Below are 22,887 nucleotides of genomic sequence, written 5' to 3'. Positions count from 1 at the left end.
ACCCCTAAGGTCGCTCCATTGGACGACAAAGGGTCATTTGCTATGGGAAATCGTCTGGCAGTTAATATATCTAATACAAAGGTATTTATAATTAGGTCTACCAATAAATGACTGAACGCCTCCTGGAACATAGGCAAAAACTAATTGGAGGTGATTTGACTCCTTGATTTATCTTGGCTTTCCGATTAATGCTAGATGTAAAAAATCATATCCGTGGGATCACCTACGGCAGTAAGTAGATGCTTTGGCTATACACATAATTAAAATTAATAATAAATATGTGAAGTTTACCTTGAAACATCTAATTATGTTCTATGATCAGTAGGTGATCCCGAAGAATGTGTATGTGATTGAGATGTTGTAACACTCAATGATTGATACTCTTGGAAAACTGGTAGCTAGATTGTGGCATTGTGTGTTGAAACTCCCCAACTGTGTACCAGGGAAAGTTATCCACTTTGAACTTGCAACTAGATCTTTACAAGCAGTAGTTAAATGGATGTTATTATCCTTTTATAGAAAGATATTGGTGCGTGTGGCATTTCATGAAGATTTGAATGTAATTGTTCAGACTCCAAAGCCGGCATCCATGAAAGTATTTACTGGTGAATGTTATTGGCTGTTAGGTGAACTGGGTACTGGGAAGCACCAGTTGATTGAAAAACCAAGTCTGATAAAGAAGTTAATTCTTGAAAGAGATTGGATGGACACTATTGCGAGTGTACATAGCTACCCTTTGTTTGCTCAATTATGAGATGAACATAGGAAACGGGGAGTACCCGCATTTTAAGATTTGTATCCACTGCATTTATGAGGCTCTGAATGAATTTGATATTGACTAGAGAGATATTGGCCATTAGGAGGCTGCTCCCAAGAGAGATGGCTTTCTGACGCTATTGTCAGAATGAGGGTAAGAGTGGGACATTAAAACATATAATCCTGGAATGCTCTGCACTTACAGCTCACTGCCTAAGATATTTTAGAACCTTTTTATATAGGACAAATTTGCACAGTTTTTGGAGATGGATGTTGAGTGGTGCATGCACTTCATTGACAGTTGCAGTCATGGGATCTTTGAATGAGTTAAAATTAATTTAGAACAGAAGGGCGAGAGAGTTAAAAATATTGTATAAATATTTATAAAATTATATTGTTAGATGATTAATGATTGGATTGGTTATTAATACTGAATAGTGATGGATGGTAGGATGAAATTGTTCCGTGTAGCTAGGGAACTCTCAGCACCTGTGTGGCCAGTTTACGACACTCTGCATACTCAAGCTCAATGCAATCTGGTTAGTTATATTTTTGGGGATAAGATATACAAGATTCGGCAGTCCACTGGGGCTGCCCGGCTGGGCTCTCTGAAGCTGTACAAATCAACTCAGCCCATTAGAGGGAGTAACCAAGTTAGCTCCTTTCAGTTTGCTCCAGTGACTGAGTATGGTCTCTTCCGTACTAGCCAAACTTAGGTCAGCTTCCCCCATTGACCCAATTCCTTTGTACGTCATTCAGGCCCTCCCGAAAGAAGCTATTGCTTTAATTTAAGCAGCCCATAATCACTTAATCACTATTTTGTATCAGAGACGATTCCCAAGTCTCTAAAACACAAGCCTGTTTCCCTGCTCCTTAAAAAGGCTCATCTTGACCCTGCTGTGGCAGAGAACTATCTGCTCATTTCACTTCTTCCTGTCTTCATGAAGTTGATGGAGGCAAGTGTCACACCTCAATTTTCTCAATTTCACGAGGGCAAGTGCCATCTTCACCCATTCCAGTCGTGCTTCTGTCCCCGTACGGATACAGAGTCTGTGATGATTTCCATCTTGAAGACATCTCTCTTCTTCAGGTTCACGGAGAGGTCAGAGTCTTAATTCTCCTTCACCTCTCTGCAGCCTTTGATATAATTGATCACGGTGTTCTGCTACACAGACTCGAAGGGATTGCCATCAATGGTTATCCACTTTTATAGTTTTCATAATTTTTTGTCCGAGCGATTTCAGACAGCACTAATGTGTGGAGTCCCTCATGGTCAGCTCTATCCCCCCTGTTGTTTAATTTGTATTTGCGCCAATTGGCTGATCTTATTGCTGACCATGGGGTAGGTTTTTACACCTACTCAGACAACACACAGATTCTCTTTCGTTTAAATGCCCCAGCGTCAGATCCTCCGTCTAAGTTGAGTAACTGCCTATCTTCCATTGGAGAATGCATGAACTCGAATTGGCTAAAGTTAAATGGTGACAAAACTGAGGTCCTAGCAGGGACGTCATTTCACCAAAATGCAAGGGGTAGCGGAAGTGACATCACACGACCCTTGATCCCTGATGACATCACAGGAAGTGATGCCATTTGACCCCACCCCGAAGTGATATCGCTGGAAGCGATGGAACACGACCTTTCACCCATTGACAAAACAGGAAGTGCCGTCACATAGCATGGTACACTACGAAAAATATGGTTACGATATCACTATAATGTGATGTACATGTCATACCTGAATGGGACGCCATATGTATCGTTAAGATCAGTGTGTAAAGGCCCATATTAACAAATTACTGTGATTGCAAGCAGACGTCCATGACCAAATGATAATGATGTGTTATTATATAGCACTTACGCTTAAGCACTTTACATAGAAGAAATATACACCCAATATCAACCAACCTGTGTTGGTACCCATTTATCGACTTCAGAAGGATGAAAGGCTGAGTTGAGGTGTTTGAGAACAGACTAAATCAGTGACTCACCCCCTGAAGTGTGCCTGAAATAAACCTTTAATGAGTCTAGCTTTTATTGTATAGAATTCCAGAAAGACACATTTTTTGGCATTCCTGTTGTTTCTTATTTTAAGATTTCTTTGTTTCTTTGTTTCTTATTTTTTTCAGTGCTGAAAGTGTTAGACTTGTGTCCCTCATGTTCTTATTTTTCTTCTTTTTAAGGGGCCTGAACAAGAAAGCTAGCCACTCCTGAAGTAGAGGTCGCCAGGGAGACCACAGAGGTCGCAAGGGAGACCTCAGAAGTCGCACTTGCGACCTCTGGTGACCCTCAAATGACATCCCTGGGTCCTAGTGGTTGGTTCATGCACCAATGGGGCCTCATGGAGTACTGACTACTGACCTGTCTCTTTGGGGCCCTGCCCTGAGCCGGTTCAAGCTGTAAAAAGCCTGGGAGTAAAACTCCTCGCTTCTGGATCTAAAGAGGCCCACATTTCTTCTGTGTGCCAGATAGGTTTTGCTAAGCTGAAAGTGTTGAGGAAAATTATCCGTTTTCTTCTGCCTGAGTCTTGGATTAAAGTTGTCTCCTCTTCGATCATGGGCTTCATTGATTATTGCAATGGTATTTACCTGGGTCAGCCTACAGTCCTGCTTCGATGACTGCGGATTTTGCTGAATCTCACAGCTTGACTGGCCTTTGCTGCCCGAGGTTCTCCCACTCTGTGGCCATGCTCCACTGGTTGCATTGTCTTCCGATTAGCTGCCGGATAAAGTTTAGAATATTATGCCTCGTGCATCGTGCCATTGATGGTACTGGCCTGAAATATCTTAGCTCCAAACTTGTGCTATGTAAGCCGGCCATGCTGATTTGTTCTTCCTCACAAATCTTACAAAAAACTCCAAAATACAGGAGGGCACGATCGGGAGGAGGACGATCTTTTTCTGTCCTTACCTCCAACACGTGGAATGCCCTGCCAGTGGATCTAAGAGGTTCTGCTGACGATTTGCAGTTTCGAAGGAAGTTAAAATCACATCTCTTCTGAAATTCTTTGCTATAAGTAGTTGTCCAACCTCTGTCAGTGATTGCTAATGCCTTGACGCCCCTAGGCCTTGTTCACGCTATACAAATCCATATACAATACAATACAATACAATACAATACAATACAATACAATTAACTTATGCCATGTTGTATATAGATATAATGATGTATGTTGAGGTTTCCCTGTGAGATTTTGTAGAGCAATAATGATGAATTATGTGAAATTTGTAATTTATGTTATTCTATTTCAATTGTTTGAAGCGAGATGTTGTTGAATTGATGGTTTTTTAAAGTCGTATTATTATTTGTTTATGGTATGAGTATTGTAAAGGTTGATGTATATTAACCAATACAATAAATAAAAATAAATATATTTCTGAGGCTTGTGGAATCTGCTTAGATCACATGCTGTGCATAGGCCGGCATCTAGTGGAAGCTGCGGAGTATTACAGTTTGTTTTTCGAAACTCGAAAATGGACGTCGACACAGGGCGTGCCAGTAATACTATACCTAGTGTGACGTCCACTGTACCCATGATCCCTCACACGTCTAGGACCCTCAGATTGTTTTTTTCCGCCATACTGGTCGGAAGCATCCCGCGGAGTTCCCTGGCTTTAGCCATAGTTTTGCAATATATCATAATGTTTCCCCATTTTCTCCATCCCAACGTCGAGTCACCGAAGTTCGACGCTCAACGCCGGCCCAAAGAATACAACCGTCGAGAGCTGCACAACGGACTTTGGGCTTCGGAAGGCCTCTGGCCTCGGCCCTGCAAGTAGGGAGAGTGGGGGTGGTACATACTCTACACTCATATATATATATATATATATATATATATATACATTTTCTTAAATATTCCTACACACACTAGCCTGCTGCCACAGGGTGCGTATGGAGGGTACCCCTTTCCAATTTTGCCCCAAGTGCAACCGCAAGTACCCTTGGGTTGACAGACACGCCACCTGTAACCTCTGCTTGCTGAGGGACCACCCCGAGGCGAACTGCAGAGCGTGTAGTCGGTTTAAGCCGAAGACTCTAATGGACCGTTCGATCAAATGTTGGGCCCACCACGCCAGGCAACGAGAGGCCATGGAAGCGGAGGGCGCCTTCAGTGATGGCAGCAACGCCGTGCTATCGGACGGCGAGGGCAACGTGGCGTCAAGAGACAGCCAAGCGCAAGTCCCCGACCTCGGAAGGTTGTCCGGCAGGGCAGCTATGGGGAACACCCCCGGCGACATGAGTGCTACCCACACCACTTCCACTAAATACTCGAAGTCCAACCGAGACTCGACGCGCGTGTTGAGTTCCCGGAAAGAGGCACACAGAGAACGGTCCACCGAATCGGTGTCCTCTGGGCGTTCTCGATCAAGATCGCCGCATGACACCAGGCAACCATCCACTGTTGCCAAGAGTGCCTCGCTCACTAAAGTAACGGAGGTTCGATCGTCGGAAGACGAAGCCGACCATCATCCCCAGGCCGCACTCCAGGAGTGACGGCTGCTCCCGTGTCCCGACCTCCACACTCTAAGGAAAGGGACACTACCCCCGAATCTCGACACCAGACCTCGAAAAGCTCTGAAAAGGTGAAAACACCAGGGAAGCACACTTCCACTCACAGGGAGGGGAGAAAACAGCAGAAGAAACATTCTCAGCCTTCATCTGCACCACAGAAACATAAAGACAGGTCACAGTCTTCTGTAAAATTATCCAAGACCCATGTACAAGGCCATAGGTCCAGTCAGGATATAGCAGGAAAGGGTAATACCCAGCTCTAAAGAATGGTCAAGTGGGGATATAGACAGAGTTATGTATAGAATGTCATCCCTAGCAGACTTCTATGCCAAGAATCCAGAGCACTTCCTCTCCTATACCCCTGACGGGGCTACTCCTTCAGGGTCTAGGGACCCCCAACCCTCTGGTAAGAAACCTTGAGTTGAGGCGCCAATGCAAGGCCGGTCTTCTGACCCTTTCTACGTACAGCCATACTCTCAGTATGATGAGGATCCATTACTAAATGAGGATCCAGAATTGGCCCCGTTGGACGACCAAACTGGGATGGATTACTATGGGAATGACGAGGACCAAGAGGAGGACGAAGATGACCCAGAAGTCTACAGAGTAGACTCCCCAGTAGGCAAAGAACCTCTGGTTATCAACTCTCCTGTCGACAACCAACCTCTCTTAAATGAGGTTTTGTCTAGAGCGGCAGAACACTTCTGCATAGATACTCAGGGAGCACATGAGGAGATGGACTTTGCTGAGGAACTAGTGGGAGAAAAGAGACCTGTTGCCCAGGCCATCCCTATTCTCAAGTCTATACAAAGGAGAATAGACCCTTCCCTTCTCAATCCCAACCAGCCCAGTCAGACCCGCTGTACATAAGGGGGCAACTGAAACCTGACTCCCTGATAGTGTCTTTTACCCGAAAGAGGGCGGGAACGCCCCTATCATCGTCTGAAGCTCCCCCCGACAAGGAGAGCAAAAAGATCTATGGGTTGGGAAGGAAGGTAGCCTCCACTTCCGCCTACCAGGCAAGGATTGCCAACTCCACCACACTGCTGGCGAGTTACAACTGCCATCAGTGGGAAGAAGTTGCGGCACTCATCGACTCCGCCCCCCGGAACCTTTAAAAGGCCAGTTGGCTCAGGTTGCGTCAGAGGGAAGAGCCGTGTCCGGTTGCATCCTTAAGGCAGCCTTTGATGCCGCGGATAACGCCGGCAGGCTGTTATCAAAAGGCATGCTTGATGAAGACAATCTGGGTTTAAACCCGAGACACAAGCATCCTTAATAGACAAACCGGTGGAGCCTGATCTACTGTTTGGCAAGGCGGTAGAGGACGCATTAAAAAATGCCAAAGATGAGTACGAGACTCTCAAATCCCTGGGCCAGTTAACCAACAAACCCCCTAATTAAAAAGAGGGAATGGCAATTTTCGTCACCCACGCGGCCAAAATTCACAAAGAGGCTCCAACTATTCCCAGGGGCAGGGTACACCATGGAATAACAACAACCAGCAGTCTACCCAAAGTTATGGCAGGGGTAACAAAAGGGGATGTGGTAAGGGTAGAGGCAGCCCCAACAGAGGCGGTGGCACGCCCCCCGCAAAACAGTGACATTCCGTTCAGGGACCCTTCTCACGCATCCCAGTAGGGGGACACATTTCCAACTTCACACAAGCTTGGGAAGGGATCACATCAGACAGATGGGTGCTGTCCACAGTGTCCGCAGGATACTGCATAGAACTGTTAGAGCGTCCCCGAAACCACCCTCCACGTCAAAAGGTACATTCCTTAGACCACCAGAAGATCCTCCTCGAAGAGATCACCAATCTTCTAGCAAAGGACGCGATAGAACTCGTCCCGGGACACCAGGGAAACAAGGGTATTTATTCAACTTACTTCCTTGTGCCAAAAAAAGATTTGACAATACCCCCAGTATTGGATTTACGGCCTGCAAACAAGTATGTCAAGCCCCAAAAAGTTTGCATGACTACTCTCCAAGAAGTAATCCCCCTCCTAAAAAAGGGGGATTACATGGCAGCATTGGACATGAAAGATGCCTATTTTCATATTTCCATGTTCCCAGTGCACAGAAGATTCTTGCGCTTCAAGGTGGACAGTCAGCACTACCAATTCAAGGTACTGCTCTTCGGTATAGCCTCAGCCCCAAGGGTATTCACCAAAGTACTGGCGGTGGCAGCAGCACACCTACGCAGGGAGGCAATCCCAATGTACCCTTACCTGGACGACTGGCTCATCACGGGGGAGACCCCAGTAATTTGCAGATCAAACATTCAGAGAACTATCGACCTACTCTTCGAATTGGGTTTCTCCATAAACGAGAAAAAGTCAAGTCTGGTGCCAAGCACCTCCAAACAGTTCCTAGGAGCTATCCTAAACACACAAGAGGGGTTGGCCTTTCCATTAGAGGAAAGAATTTGGAATCTACTGCTGCAAATTCCGCTATATCAGGCCGGTCGCCAGATAACGGTGCGCAAAGCGATGCGTTTGCTGGGCATGATGGCGTCATGTATTTACCTGGTCCCCCACGCGCGCTTGCGCATGCGTCCCATGCAAGAATGGTTGGCGAAACAGTGGTCTCAGGCAAGTGGTCAGTGGGACGATCTAGTGGTCGTTTCGCCAACACGTGTACAAAGTCTTCACTGGTGGACAAGAGAAAACCTGTCAAAGGGGAAACCCTTTTACAATCCCGAGGTACAGGCTGTAGTCACAACAGACACATCCCTGTCAGGGTGGGGAGCACACCTTCTCCACCACATAGCTCAGGGTCTCTGGTCTCACTCAGTGGCCAAGAATCATATCAATCTGCTAGAGCCTCTGGCAGTATTCAGAACGCTTCAAGTGTTTGAGCCCTACCTGTTGAATCTGTCAGTGCAGATCCTGACAGACAGCACAACAGCAATGTTCTACCTGAACAAGCAGGGAGGGACTCGTTCGCCAAATCTGTCCAAGCTTGCCCAGAAAATTTGGATATGGGCCCTCAGACAGAACATCTACCTGTCATCTCAACATGTTCCAGGGGATCTGACGCTTTGAGCAGAGATCACTTCCCAAAAGAACACGAATGGTGTCTACACAGAGAAATCGTAAAATATCTCTTCTCTCAGTGTGGTTTCCCCACTATAGACCTATTTGCCACAAGCGAAAACAGACAGTGCCCAGGATTCGCATCCAGGTTCCCCCAACCATACTCCCAGGGGAACGCCCTGTGGATGAACTGGTCAGGGATGTTTGCGTACGTATCAACAAGATGCACAGGGAATCGATGACGCTCGTCCTAGTTGCTCCCATGTGGGTGAGGCAACCGTGGGTTCCCACACTTACGCAGACTAGCGGTGTGTGAACCCATCAAACGCCCGTGCTGGTACAACCTACTGTCCCAGCACCGAGGTCAGACAGTGCATCCTTAACCCAACTCAATGAACCTGGCAGCATGGCTCCTGAGGTCATAGAGTTTGGACATCTCAATTTACCTCAAAGATGTATGGACATCCTAAAAGAATCTAGGAAGCCAAACACGAGGCACTGCTACTTTGACAAATGGAAAAGATTTGTTATCTGGTGCCAGAATAAGCAAATCAACCCAGTTGATTGCACTCCTTCCACTATTGTCACCTACATGCTCCACCTGCTGGATGCAGGGTTGGTATTTAATTAACTGAAGGTACACCTGGCAGCTCTGTCAGCATACACCACCTCCCATAACAAGGTGTTGTGGTGGAAAGTACCAGTGGTTAAAGCCTTCATGGAAGGAGTAACGAGACTTCACCCTCCAATGTCTAACCCACCACCAGGATGGGACCTTAATGTGGTGCTATCTAAACTCATGGGCCCCCCATTTGAGCCCATGCATAAAAGCAGTCTCAAACACCTGACTTATAGGACTGCCTTCTTAGTAGCCATTACATCTATAAGAAGGGTCCGTGAAATTCAGGCTCTGTCAGTGCAGGACCCTTTCTTTACTGTTCACTTTTTACTGTTCATAAATATAAACTAGTTTTACGTACACACCCTAGGTTCTCACCTAAGTTTATTTCTAAATTCCACATAAACCAGTCCATCGAGCTTCCGGCTTTCTTCCAAGACCCCCAAAGCTCGGCTGAGGAGAAACTACACACCCTAGATGTGCGTAGGGCAGTCCTATACTATGTAAACAAAACCAGACCGCTAAGAAAAACAGACCAACTGTTTGTCTCCGTAGCCACAGGCAGAGAGGGAGATCGCGTCTCTAAAGGTGCCATCTCTAAGTGGATTATAAATTGTATCCAGCTGTGTTACTCCCTTTCTGAAAAGACTCTGCCTTTCACACCAAGAGCCCACTCTACAAGAGGCATTGGTGCCACTCTGGCTTTCATTGCAAATGTACCCCATGACACCATTTGCAAAGCAGCTACTTGGAGCTCTATTCACACTTTTACTCAGCACTACTGCATTGACACCCATTCCAAGACAGATACACAAGTGTGACAAGCGTTTCTAAGACATTTATTTGCTCATGACCCTTCTCACATCCCACCTCCTTCTTCTAACACTGCTCGCTAATCTATGCACAGCATGTGATCTAAGCAGATTCCACAAGCCTCAGAAGGGATACATTACTCACCGTAATCGTATTTCTGATGCTTGTAGCTTCTTAGATTCACATGCGACCCACCCTTCCTCCCCTCTGAGAGAAGGCGCATGGATGCTTGTAGTCTTATCTTTCTATCTATCTGCTTGGATAATCTGTTCTTACGCTACTCCTCATGCTACCTCATGTCAGAAAAAATACAATCTGAGGGTCCTAGACGCGTGAGGGATCATGGGCACAGTGGACGTCACGGTAGGGATAGTATTACTGGCACGCCCTGTGTCGGTGCCCATTTTTGAGTTTCAAAAAACAAACTGTAATACTCTGCAGCTTCCACTAGATGTCGGCCTATGCACAGCATGTGAATCTAAGCAGATACAAGCATCAGAAATACGATTACGGTGAGTAATGTATCCCATATTTATCTCGCCCACACTTAAAGGAATCATTGCTTCAATGTTTTCTATGCTCATTGAAATCTTTGCTGCCACATCTGCTGTCTCATTACCTTAAATTCCTGTATGCCCGGGAATACAGGCTATTTCTGTTTCATTTTGAAATTTCAATCCTTTATTGTTCAACATTACTATTTCTAATAAAATATCCATTGTATCCCTAAAATGTTTTGAATAGCATTCACTGCACATAGGAGTCTGTCATAATGTTATTGATTTTTGCTTTAACTCAATGATTTACTTCACAGGAAATAATAGAGCCAATAATTCTGCCATAAATGCAGATTTATTCTTGGAAATTCTAGACATGTTATCAATATCAAGGCTTAGAATGCTGACTGCTATTCCTATTTGGCCTATTTCTGGATCCTTTGAACCATCTGTATATGCGAGTAATGCCTCTGCCTTCTAACAATCTCGTGGATGTGTTGTTATCTGGGTAACAACACCCTTTTCCACCTTTTTTCCTCCTCTGATCCTGGTCCATGTTCTGCCAATGGAGGGCAGATCTGCTGCAACAGGGGTGGCCCCAGAGGCAGGCAATGTGGAGTAAAATGCAGTCAGCAAGGGAGAGAGGAAACCAGGACAAAGTCGGTGGTGGCCTGACTGCCTCCCGCCTTTAGCCTGGGCATCATATGAAAACCAGCGCAGTCCTGGCTAACCAGGTATAGACAGGTGGCCACTCCACCCAGGATGACCTACAAGCTAGCGCCTGCCTCTGCTATTTTAGATGCTAGTGTGCCTATTCTTTGCTGAGCCCTTCATGCAACGACTTCTAATTCTCAATATCCTGTGATCTTTTTCCCTCATGTCTGCAGGCAGATCATCTTCCATCATCTTTCGATGGCGACCTCTTTTAAAAGCTTTGCTTCTCCTCTTTTCTCCAGTGCCGGCTCACTTTGAGAGCTTTTTGTTGTAAAGAAACTCCACTCCATTGAAGTAATTCAAGTGCTAAAAAGGACAAGTGCAAATTCCCAGAAAGTACCAAACAATTCCATTTTATTTTTAGATGTTTATATTGGCATTTATATTGTACAGTAACGATTCACTTCTCGTTTTACATCACTGATCGGCATGCACTTGGGGAAATTTGACGTTAACAGTAACTTATACAACACCCAAAAGTAACAAAAAACAAAAGCAACCAGTCTTCACTGCCAAGTACTTTCATGGAGGCTCTTGGCCCCCTCATCCGAACAGTTTAGGCGCCCATGCTGTCCCTGAGAATTTTTAGTGGCCAAGCCTGGCAGACTGGATCGACTCATTGTGGGGGCTCGTACATAGGTGTCAATTGGCCACTTTATCTGAGAACACAATTTTTTAACAGGGTTTTGTCATCCGATGGGTGGAACATGTCCCAAATTAAAGACTTCCATGCCTCAAAAGCAGGGCTCGCCTCGCCTCCTGCCTTGATTACTCCTTCTACCCACACCCTGGTTTCCGCCCCTGCCCAGTGTTCCAGTACACTGTGCCATTTGGTGAACTGTGGGCCCCGGCTGTTTTCCACGCCATTGAAATGGCCCTTTTGGCCAGCACACATGCCATATCCATGAATTTGACTACGTGCCTTATCTTACTTATTCGTGGGTAGGCCATGAGAAGGCATTCTTTCGGTGACTATTTATATCTCACCACTCCTGCTCTTCTGCAAGCTTGTTCGATCCTGACCCAGAAATTCGGTGTCCTCTGGCAACTCCAAAACATGTGCAACATTCCAGCCCCCTCCGAGTTGCACCAGGGGCACTGCAGATTTGTGCTTTTGTTGAATTTGGCTATCCTGTCTGGTGTCATATATGTTCTATACAGGACATTTAATTGGATTAGCCTAAATCGGGCATTCCTTGACACTTCACGGGGATATAGCAGGACCCTTTCCCATTCCTTCTCAGTTAAGCCAAGTCCCAGGTCCGCCTCCCACCGCTGCTTTAGTGTGTCGCTTTTACGGTTGGGTCTGTCAGCGAGTTGAGTGTATAGCCTGGACACTGGTTTCCACCCATCCCCCAGATTGTATAGTAGTGTTAGCAGTGGATCTGGTTCTGGTTTCTCCGGCCATTCCTTGCATTTCTGCTTTGCCGCTTTCCTGACCTTACTATACCACATGAATTGGCCCTGACACCTTCCTCATATGTGTCCCCCCAGGTCTAGATACTGTGTCCCTCCCATTGTCTTATCGGTGCCAGATCCCCTCTTTTTGTGCAAACCTCGGCAGCGATCGGGATCCCTGGGGAGTAGGGGTGGGCACCTCCCGCCAGCTTCAGGGCCCTGTCCCAAACTCTCCTGCCCAGTTGTACAATCATCAGGGTTTCCTCTAAGCATTGAAGCGGGACCAATAGCGTTTATTTCAAGCGCGCCAATGTTATTAGCCGTCTAAGCAGCCTTGTTTCCGAGGGAGCCTCATCCGCGAGCCATTTGGCTACTTAGCTGAGCTGAGCCGCAAGAAGTACCTTTCCAGGTCTGGCAGTTGGACCCCACCCACCATGTATGGTAACATTAGTGTGTTTAGGCCTAATCTATGTCTGGCGGAACCCCACAGCAACTCCCTCAGTAGTTTTTCAAGTAGTCGGAAGAAGGAGGCCTGTATGTAATAGTGTATATTGTGGAAGAAATATAAAAACCTCTGTATTACTATCATTTTAACCACTGCCACCCTGCCCATTACAGATAGTGGCAATTTTGACCAGAACTTTGTGGACCTCCTGAGGCCTTGCACCGCCAACAGAGTATTACCCCCCATGCATCTGTTCAGGTGTGTGCCATATTTTTACCCCTAGGTATCTGAAAGTGTGTGGTTTACACCGGATTCCTACATTCGGGAGGTCTTCCTTGTTCCTTGCTAGCCCCGCCAGTGGAAATATGCACGATTTCTCCATGCTGAAGGACATCCCAGAAAACCGTGCAAAGTTCTCCAGCACCCCCAAGAGCACTGGTACATTAAGGTGTGGGTCTTTTAGGTACAGCAGTACATCGTCAGCGTACATTAAGATAACATGATATTCTCCCCCTATCCTGATGCCAGCGTCAAAGATTTGTTTCCTGATATATATAGCTATTGACTCTAGTCCCAAGACGTAGAGCATTGGGGATAGTGGGCAACCCTGCCTGGTGCCTCTTTGTATGTCCCACAGCCCTGACACCGTCCTCCCAGTTTTAACCCTGGCCACCAGGGATTTATAAAGGATCTCGATCCACCGAATGAAGTAGTCGCCCAACCCGAATTGTCAGGGCAGGGCGGCTAGCAGCCATTCCCAGTATATACAGTCAAGCGCTTTTATGGCGTCTAGGGAGACAATCGCATACGACTCCTGCGAGTCCGTTGTATGCTCTACAATATGTTGCAGCCTATGCAGGTTCGCCGCCATATTCCTACCCGGTATGAACCCATTCTGGTCTTCATGTACTAAAGCCCCTATCACTTTTGACAATCTCTCGGCCAATATGGTCGTCAGTATCTTTGTCGTAGTTGAGCATTGCTAGCGGCCTGTACGACGGCCATTCATCTGCTGGTTTCCTGGGCTTGGGTATCGGTACCACTAGGGTTTCCCTCACACTCCTCGGCAGCACACCCGTTTCATACGACTCTCTAAATACCTCCTGAAGGACCGGGGCCAGGTCTGTGTCAAATGCCTTGTTTAGCTCGGGGGGCAGCTCATCGCTACCGGGGGTCTTGCTAGTGGACAGTGATTTAATCACCTTGTTTATGTCCTCAACCATCAGTTCCCCGTTTAGGGTAACTTGTTGGACTTCATTCAGTGCGGGTAGGCCTATCGCTTCTAGCGTGTCTAATATGTCGCTTTGAAGCACTATTGTTTCGTGGCTGTACAGTTGGGAGCAAAACTGTTTAAATGTGTCGTTAATTTCTGATTGCGACTTGTGTACCAGGCCAGTGGGAGCCTTAATTTCTGTGATCAGGTGTTTCGGGTTTTCCCTCTTGCATAGCCACGACGATATCCTACCTAGTTTGTCGCCCTCTAAGTGTGCCCTAGTGGCCCTTGCGACATAGTCAAACTTAGCTAGTCTAGCCCAAGCACGTAGGCAGTCATCTCTGGCTGCCAATAGTTCTTTCTCCTCCTCCCTTGTTTTCGGAGCGCTGGCTTCCATCTGTTTGATCTTCCCTTCTCCCTCCTCCAGTTCTTTACTTAGTGTCTTCCTGATGCGCCCAGCACTGGGAATGGCTTCCCCCCTAACCATAACTTTCATAGCCTCCCAGGTCGTGTCCCATCTCTTCACGCTCCCCACATTAATTTCTGTGTACTCCGTTATTTTATCTCGGAGTCCCCCTCTAAAGGCACAGTCAGTCAGAGCCTCTGTTGGCATCCGCCATAATGGTATGGGCGGCCTAGGGCCTGTGTTTTCCATTTCATAAGAAGCAGTGAATGATCGCATATTGATCTGCCTAGGTAAGATATCGACTCCACCTGGGGCAAGTGCTTCCTATCTATTAACAAGTAGTCTATTCTAGTATAGAGCTCATGGGGAGATGAAAAATAAGAGTATTCCCTTCCCTCCAGGTGTAGTTCCCTCCATACCTCCGCCAGATCCCCTATCACCTTGTTTAACGAAGAGTGTGTTAGCTTGGGTAACTGCGTCGGTGGGTTCGATCTGTTTAGGATATAGTCTCGCACTCAACACAGTTGAAGTCCCCCCCCCATATGAAAAAACAATCCCTGTAAGAGGTTAACTTAGCCCCTAGCTTGGTCAGGTATGGCGAGGTCCCGCAATTTGGGAAGTAAGTGCTAACCAGGCAGATTTCAAGTTGTTCAATGCTACCCCTGAGTATCAAGTATCTCCCCTCTTCCTCTACCTCTTTCGATAATAGCTTGAAAGGCACCATGCTGTTTATCCAGGTGTATACCCCACACGCATACTTACGAGTACGCTGCTCCAAAACCCTGTCCGCCCCACTGATCCGCCACCTTTGTATTACCCTCTGTAGTGAGATGTTTCCTGCAAAAATGCTATGGAGACGTGCTTCCTCTTCAGGAAGGATTTAATGCTATTCCTGCGTATGTAGGAACCCATCCCCCTGACGTTCCATGTCAGTACCTTAATATCAGCCGCCATCCCAGCTCAATGGCTTCCATTTCTGCAGGCCAGGTGCCCGCTGTTCCCTTGCAACTATTATTGTGAAGACTGCAAAACATTTCAAGTAACAACAACTTAAACTTAACCAACTGCACCGAGCAGTTGCGCCCCGTGGGCAACGCTCAGTGGCCCCCGCCACACCTAGACCCATCCGGGACATCTTGGGTGGGTTGCGGTGCATCAGCAACAGGCTGGCACCAATCCTTTCGTGGGGTAGTACCTCCTGTCTTAGGTCCAACGGTGTAGCAGGTCTCCCGTCTTTTGGGGTAGTCTTTGGCTTGGTCGTTTTCGTTTTAGGTGTCCATCTGCAGCTGTTTGGGTGTTCCTCACTTTGTTCCGGCATGTGGGTTACGATGCAGCTTCTTCTCCCCTGCCGTATTGTTGTGTTCAAGCCATATGTTGGCCGCTGCAGGAGTTTCTCGGAAAATCAATCTCCCTTTGTGTATTACTTTGAGCCTGGACGGGTACATCACCATGTACTTGAGGTTCAGCTGTCGCAGTCTGGCGTTGACCTGGACAAAGGAGTTTCTCGCTCTTTGAACTACCGGAGTGTAGTCCGGGTATATGGCAATCCTGGCATTGGCCCTCATTACGACCCAGGCGGTAATGGTTTAACGGCGCCGTAAAAGACGGCGGCGCCGTTAAATCATTACCGCCTGATTACAAGGTCCCTTTGCGGGACCCGTACTTAACGGTTGGTGTAGACCAGCCGTTAAAGTGGGTGCCGCAAAGGGACCTTGGCGATAATTACGGCAACCGCTATTAGCGGTGCCGTAATTATCGCCTTCCCCATTCCCATTATGCCCTATGGGGCAAAATGGGAATGGGGAAGGGCAAATGGTGAATGGGGAATTACCGCCCCCGCCAACCTTGTGATGGGGGCGGTAATTCCGCCATCCACCATGGCGGAGACCGGCATGGACCATGGTGCTACTAGCACCATGGTCCAACGCCAGGGTCGTAATGAAGGCCATTGTCTCTCTTTATCTCGCCCCCCTCTCGTGAGTAGCGTAGTATAGTTTCCCTGTCCTGGATGTTTAGGATCTTTGCTATTATCGGACGTGGATATTATCCGGGTAGTGTTTTTTTCTGCAAGGCCCTGTGATCCCTTTCGACCGCGAACCCTTGTGAGAGGCGGCCCGCACCTATTTCTTGTTGTAGCAGGGATTCTATGAAGTTCGTTGGGTTGGGGCCTTCCATTCCCTCAGGAATTTCAAGTAGGCTTACGTTGTTGGGCCTATGTCTCCCCGCTGCGTCCTCTGCCCTTTCTTCCAGGACCTTGTTGCGTCTTTCCAGTTCCTGCACTCTGTTCTGTACGTCCTTCAGTGTTTCCCATTGCTCTGACTCTGTGGTAGTTACCCGTTCTGTAAGGTTGCGCATGTCTTGGAGCACTAGCAACATATCCGACTTCACCTCTTCTATTTTGGTGTCAATGAAGGAGCACAGCCCAGCAATAGCTTCCAGCACTTGCTTATCCTTATTGTGTTCATCTGTTTGTTTGTTCGGGCAAGCCCCTTTTGCCTCCTGTCTCTGTTCCTTTGGTCTGGCTGCAGCAAAGGACTCCATAATACTGGTCTTGTTTCTTCCCTTCGGAGGGGACATATCAGGGGACATATCCATAGGTTGTGAGCCGGGGCAACGGTGATCTGCTGCCTGGGGCAGCGCCTTGTGCGTCCCGGCGCTCGCCTCGTGAAGTCGCTGCCGTTAGTCTCCTTCCGCTAGCCCTTGTTTTCTTGATCCCGTTGGTTGGGTCCCGTTAGCCTGTGATAGTTGCCAATTGCCAGTAGCTCTCTCCGTGGGTGGGGTCCAGATGTTCTGGGTTCGTTTCCTTAGCCCACTGCACAAACAGTTCACTTGTTATGCTGACGGTGGCTTAGGTCCGCCGTTGTTCATAGGTGAATATTACGTGTACGCTGGGGCAAGCAACCCAGCCAGTGAGCCCACCCGATTCTTGTGGCACACGTTCCTCACCAGTCACCTATCCCACCTAGCCGGGTTAGGTGTGTAGTACCGCAAGGGGTAACGTGCATCGCCCTTGCTTGTGTTTGTTCTGTTCGTATTCTGCGTTATTATTGGTCCTGATGGGTTTGATCTGTGCTCTACTGCCCTTCCAGCGTGGGTGCTCAGTGTCTGGGCCCAGTGCAGCTTGCCACGAAGCCTCTCGTTCTGCCCATCTGTCACACCCTCCCCCACGGGATCCTGCCCAGGTCGATGACTCCTGCGTTCTGGGATGCAGCGCTCGCCCGCCTAAGGTTAGTTCCACTAGTTGTATTAGTGGAATGGCTTATTCGCTTCGTGTGCTGCGGGCCGAGGGGTAGGTCGCACTCCGCCTGCCAACTTGAAGTTAGTGCCGGCGAGCGTTCGTTGAGGTCCTCTGCCTTGCCTTCTGTGTGTCGCACTGTACAATCATACCACCTTAATGTCAGCGTGGCTCACAACTTTGTGTGCTCCAGGCACCGTTCGCACCATGTCAGGGACAGCCTAGTGCTCGCCTCTATGTTGCTGCATTTCACGGGTCTTACCTCCTTATCCTCCTGTCCGTTCTGTCCACCCAACCTTTGAGCCGCCTGTCGGCCCGGTTTCTTATGCTTAGGAAGCAGTACGTGCATCCACTTGGCTGTGCCGGTGTTTCATGCTACTTTCCATCCAGCAGCATACTTGTCCAGGGAGCTGGCGCCTGCTGCCGTTCACAGGGCTTATTCATAGTACTGGTGCCCGGGGTCTTACCCCTCCGTCTTGCCACAACTCTGGTGCCCAGTCCTCTGGAACCCTCCTCTCAAGGCCGACACCGGCTCACCACATGTCTCTACCAGATCAGTCTTTGCTGCAAGGCAGCTGGCGGTCCCTTTGCGCCTGCAGCGCCTCAGCGCCACTGACGCGATGATCCACGGGTTTCCCGCCACTTCGGGGCTCTATGCTGTGTCTTTGGACTCTCCTCAGGCTCGGCCATGGGCCTCGTGGGTCCGTGTGCTCCTCCAGGATTGTCGCCTCTACGGGCCAATGGTCCGTTACGCCCCACCGCTCTCGGCCATTTCGGTGCCTCCCGCTCCCATCCGCTGCCCGTGCTGCAGGTTGTCCAGGGAGCACTCTCGGTTCTGGTTCAGGGGCAGCGCAATCTCTTGTCTGTTCTCCGCTGGGCTCCTCAGGTCGTGTCCACTACTTCCAAGGCCGGGGAGGTGGGTCGCTCGTGTCTTGGCATAGGCCAGCAGCCGCAGTTGACCCCCGGCTCGCACACAGTCCAGGACTCGGCTCGCAGTGTTCGGCCCCTCCTCCTATTTGCCCTAAGGCCGCGGCACCGCCCACCATCTTGCCTGCCCGGGTGCTCAGGTTCAGCCACTCATTTAGGCAGTTACAGGCTCCGATTTTCGTCGGGTTTCTCTCTCAGGGAACAGGATCATTTGTTCTACGTGAACACTTCCTTTACTACTCATCATTCAACCATTGCTATGCTTTTTAAGGATCAAGGCCAGGATCAAGAAAGGAGCTCTGTTCCAGCACATCCTCACTCCATGAGCTCAGGCCACACCCCCTGCAAACAATTCCATAACATAGTTGTGTCTCCACACTGATGCTGCTGCTGATAGATGCACATGAACACTGCATTACCACAGTGTACAGGCCACCTCTTCTAAAGCAGTGTTCTGCTTTTAATATCCATACAGGGGATACATGTATTGCCAGCAAGCACTTTTTCCATACTCAGAAAGGTACAGAGGGGGAGTTGATGGTGCTGGTGGATGAGGCTGTGGCCGACCATGAGGAGCTGTATGGTGTGAGGCAGCGTAAAACCTCTGCCCAGCATCGCAGCAACATCTGGCAGATGGTGAGCCGGAACGTCACTGTAGTTACAAGCGTCCCCAGGGACGGGGAACACTACGGGAAGAGGTGGAACGACATGCGGGTCCGAGGACTGCTCGTGCAGCACAGCCAGGATACCATCTCCACCAGTGGAGGAACAGTGCCACCACTTGCAATGATGCCGTGGGAGGAGAAGTGCAGCTCAGTGCTTGATATGGAGGGCATCGAGGGCGTTGGAGGTGCAGAGGTGGGAACCGCAGCCAGGACACAGGTGAGTCTATCACTCCCCAATCATGTGCATGCAACAATTTCAGCCCAGCACAGTATGCCCCATTCGACAGACCCATTGTAATGGGGGCAGTGAGTGGGTGCCATATCAGCCACCCAGCGCAGCATCCATGTGCCAGTGCACCACACACCCATGGCGGGAGCACAGCAGTGCCACATAGGGACATGACAGTGCCATTTACCCTGCTCCTCCCACAAACCATGCGCATTGGCAACATTGGCCCATGCAGATCTGATGCATGAAAGCCAAGTAACAGCAAGCCCAGCAACGTCCTCTTGCCATCCCCTCACTGGCGAAAAGCGCACCTCCCCCCTTTTTTGGCACACGTTCCCATCATTGTCAATCCACTTGCAAACACCCCAGACCAGGCCTGTGCACCAGAACAATAGCCCGTTGCCCCAATTATCACCATGTATACATTGTAATGCATGCCACAACATGTGGGTGTATGTGACCTCACGGCATCACCTATGTCCCCTACAGGCACACAAGTAATGCCAGAGGCGATGGAGGAGGAAGAGACAGGTGGCCCATCTGGGAGTGCGCCGTCCCACGACTCAGCCACCACCCTGAAAAGGGGCAGCCACGCCACCCATAGGCCCTACACCCCCATCCCACCAGGAGCACACCAGTTGCTGCAGACAACACCTCTGCCGCTCTGAACACTGCCACAGAGGATACACCTGAACCCACTGTGACATTGGAGGAACATGGGGATAGAACAAAGACAGCGACCATGCGGCAATGCCCGCAACCTCAGGGTGCAGTCTGTGCAAGCAACCCATCACCACACCGGGGAGCACGACACATGGCCGCCAGCGCAGCCAGAGCCCACAGAGACCCCCACGCCACTGGCACATGCACAACCCTGAGCTGGACACAGACACCCCCTCCATTGGCACCCCTGTTGCCAGCACACCCCGGTGACGTACCCACTCACCAACACAGCCTACAGCCACATTGGGCATGCTTATGCAGAGGCTGGGTGAAATGAAACTGTGGCAAAGGGAGATGGAGGGCATCGGCCACAGCCACTCGAACCATATGCAATCAATCCGGAATGCGATCCAGGGTGCAACAAGAAGGATTGAGCTGGACAATTCGAGGACCCGGAGGGTCATTACTTGAATGCACTGTAGCAGTTACAGCGTTTCGGCAAAGGGTGCGGGAGATGACAGAGGGTATCTCGGCCCTTGCTGAACAGATCCATCGGGGCAATAAGCTCCACCGGCAACAGCTGCAGGGTGCAGGCTCAATCCCTTCCCGGTCAACAACACTAATGGAGGAGTCCCAGGAAAGCAGCCCTAGGCACCAGTCCCTGCGCCACCATCTGCGCACCAGATCACCGGCTGTTGGGAGTCAGGGAAAGAGGGCATGGCCATAGTGATTGACTTGCCAACTGTTGGTCTGGGTGGCAATGCCATGGACACTTTGGGGGGCAAGGAAGGGGTGATTGTGGGCTGGAATGTTGGTGGTGTGCGGGGGAAGGGAAGATTGTGTGCTGGGGTGTTAGTGGTGGGCAGGGTGAGGGGGTACATAATGTTACATAAAAGTTAGTTGAACAACCAAAATGTGTGGGCATTCGTGATTGTGCTCATGTGCTGTTTATTCACAGTGCTGGTAGTGGACTGGGGTAGGGTATTGTTCTAGAAGAAACTATCTATTAGTGCCTGCCAGGCCTCTTTTCCTTCCCTCACATCATCCCTGTAAGTGTCCGCTCTGCCTCCTACCTCATGCTGTTCCTCTGCCTCTTCCTCTGGGTGTGGCCTGTCCCCATCGGGGGGCTAATGCCACATTCCTCCTCAAACAAATGTTATGGAGCCTTGCGCACACCAGGACTATTTTCCCAACTTTGTCAGAGGCATAGATCAGGACTCTGCCAGTGTGATCTAGGTAATGGAATCGTACCTTGAGGAGTCCAAATGTGCATTCAATACATAAACAGGTCCAGCTTTGGGCATGGTTGTAGGCGGTCTTGTGCAGTGTACTTGGATCACTCACAGGGGTCATCATCCACGCCGGCTGTGGATATCCAGAGTCACCTGCATGGGGTGGAACACTAACATTAGTCACTTGTCTCATACATGGGTATGCTCACACACTGTCGGGGCATTGGTCGACGTGTGATCCCGCCCATGCAATGTGTGCTGTCTGTGCAGTTTTTGTGTATGGTGACATGCATGCCTTTGCCTAAACATGCATCCTGTGGCAATGTGGCGGGTGTTCTGTGCCATGCCCCAGGTGACTGCACATGGGCACTTGTCTGTGGCACTGGTGGACATGCGGTTGGGAGCTGCTGTGCCGCATTCCTGATGCATTGTGCTACATGTGGTATGATGTGTTGTGTCTGCAGCTGCGTGTGTCCGTCACCGTGTGTGTCCAGGTGTGTCTCATGCGTGCATGCTCCCTTGGATGTCCCCTGTCGTTGGTGCTGGTGCTGCCCTAGTGCTGCCGGTGCATCCACTTGTCATTCCAATACGTCATTCCTGTGTATCCACTCCAACCCCTTTTTGGTCTGGTGCTTCACTGTACATATGTGGCAGGGGTTGTACTAACCCACAATCCAGGTCTGTTGTCCTTTGTGCCTCTGCATGTATCCTGGCAGTGTGCTGTTGTGTAGGGCCAGGGATTCATGGGTGGAACCTGGGTTGTGGGCAGAGCAGTGGGTGATGGTGAGGTCAGACCCGCAGGTCACCAGCATGTTGAGGGAGTGGTACGGCTTCCAGTTCCTGTATACGGCCTGAGCCACCAACGCAACATGAGTACAGTCAATGGCTTCTATGATGTTAGGCACTTGTGCAGTGGCATAGAACCTTGCCTTCATGTCGTTGACCTGGGCCTGGGTGGTTGACAGTGCGATATGACGGTTGACATGGCTCAGAAAGGCATCCAGCACCTGGCCCAGTACTGCACTGAATGTGGTCTGTGCCATGCCATGCATCATGGCCACAGAGTCCTGGAAGGTTCCTGTGCCCAGGAACTGCAGGACTGCCACCAGCTTCACCTGTGGGGGCACGGCTGTACTGATATTGATCCTGCTCCCAATGTCTTCATGAATTGTTTCCGGCATCTCAGTGATGGTCTCCCTTTTCAAGGGGTTTTCAGTTACCAGCTGGGTGTCGCTGAGGGCCCAGGGTGGATGGCCTGACCCTGGGGATGGTTGCTCGCCTTGTTGGGGCTGTTCTCCTCCCCCCCTCCTCCTCATCCCCCCACCTGTGCTCCATGTGCTCTGGCCTGGTTGGCCTGCATCTCAATGTCCATATGCAGCATGAGCAGCTGTCCGTCCCGGCCTGCAGTGATGAATGGCAACATGGTGTTGAAATCAGTGTTTGGGGCCTGGGTGTATCTTATATAGGCCTCTGGTGTGCATTGTGTTCACTTGTGCCTTGATTCCTGGCACCTGGGTTCATTTACCTC

The 22,887-nt window shown here is 49.4% G+C and overlaps 1 protein-coding gene across 2 annotated transcripts in view; it reads left to right on the top strand.

The window, feature by feature from the left end:
* LOC138510377 (coiled-coil domain-containing protein 171-like) overlaps window positions 1–22,887 on the top strand; it is a 3,784,015-nt gene that overhangs the window by 460,610 nt on the left and 3,300,518 nt on the right. The window lies entirely within an intron of this gene.

This window comes from Ambystoma mexicanum, chromosome 6p, assembly GCF_040938575.1.
Source record: "Ambystoma mexicanum isolate Mex_15411 chromosome 6p, UKY_AmexF1_1, whole genome shotgun sequence".
NCBI lineage: Eukaryota > Metazoa > Chordata > Amphibia > Caudata > Ambystomatidae > Ambystoma > Ambystoma mexicanum.
The sequence above is the reverse complement of the archived record's forward strand: the minus strand, read 5'-3'. Positions and strand labels throughout refer to the sequence as shown.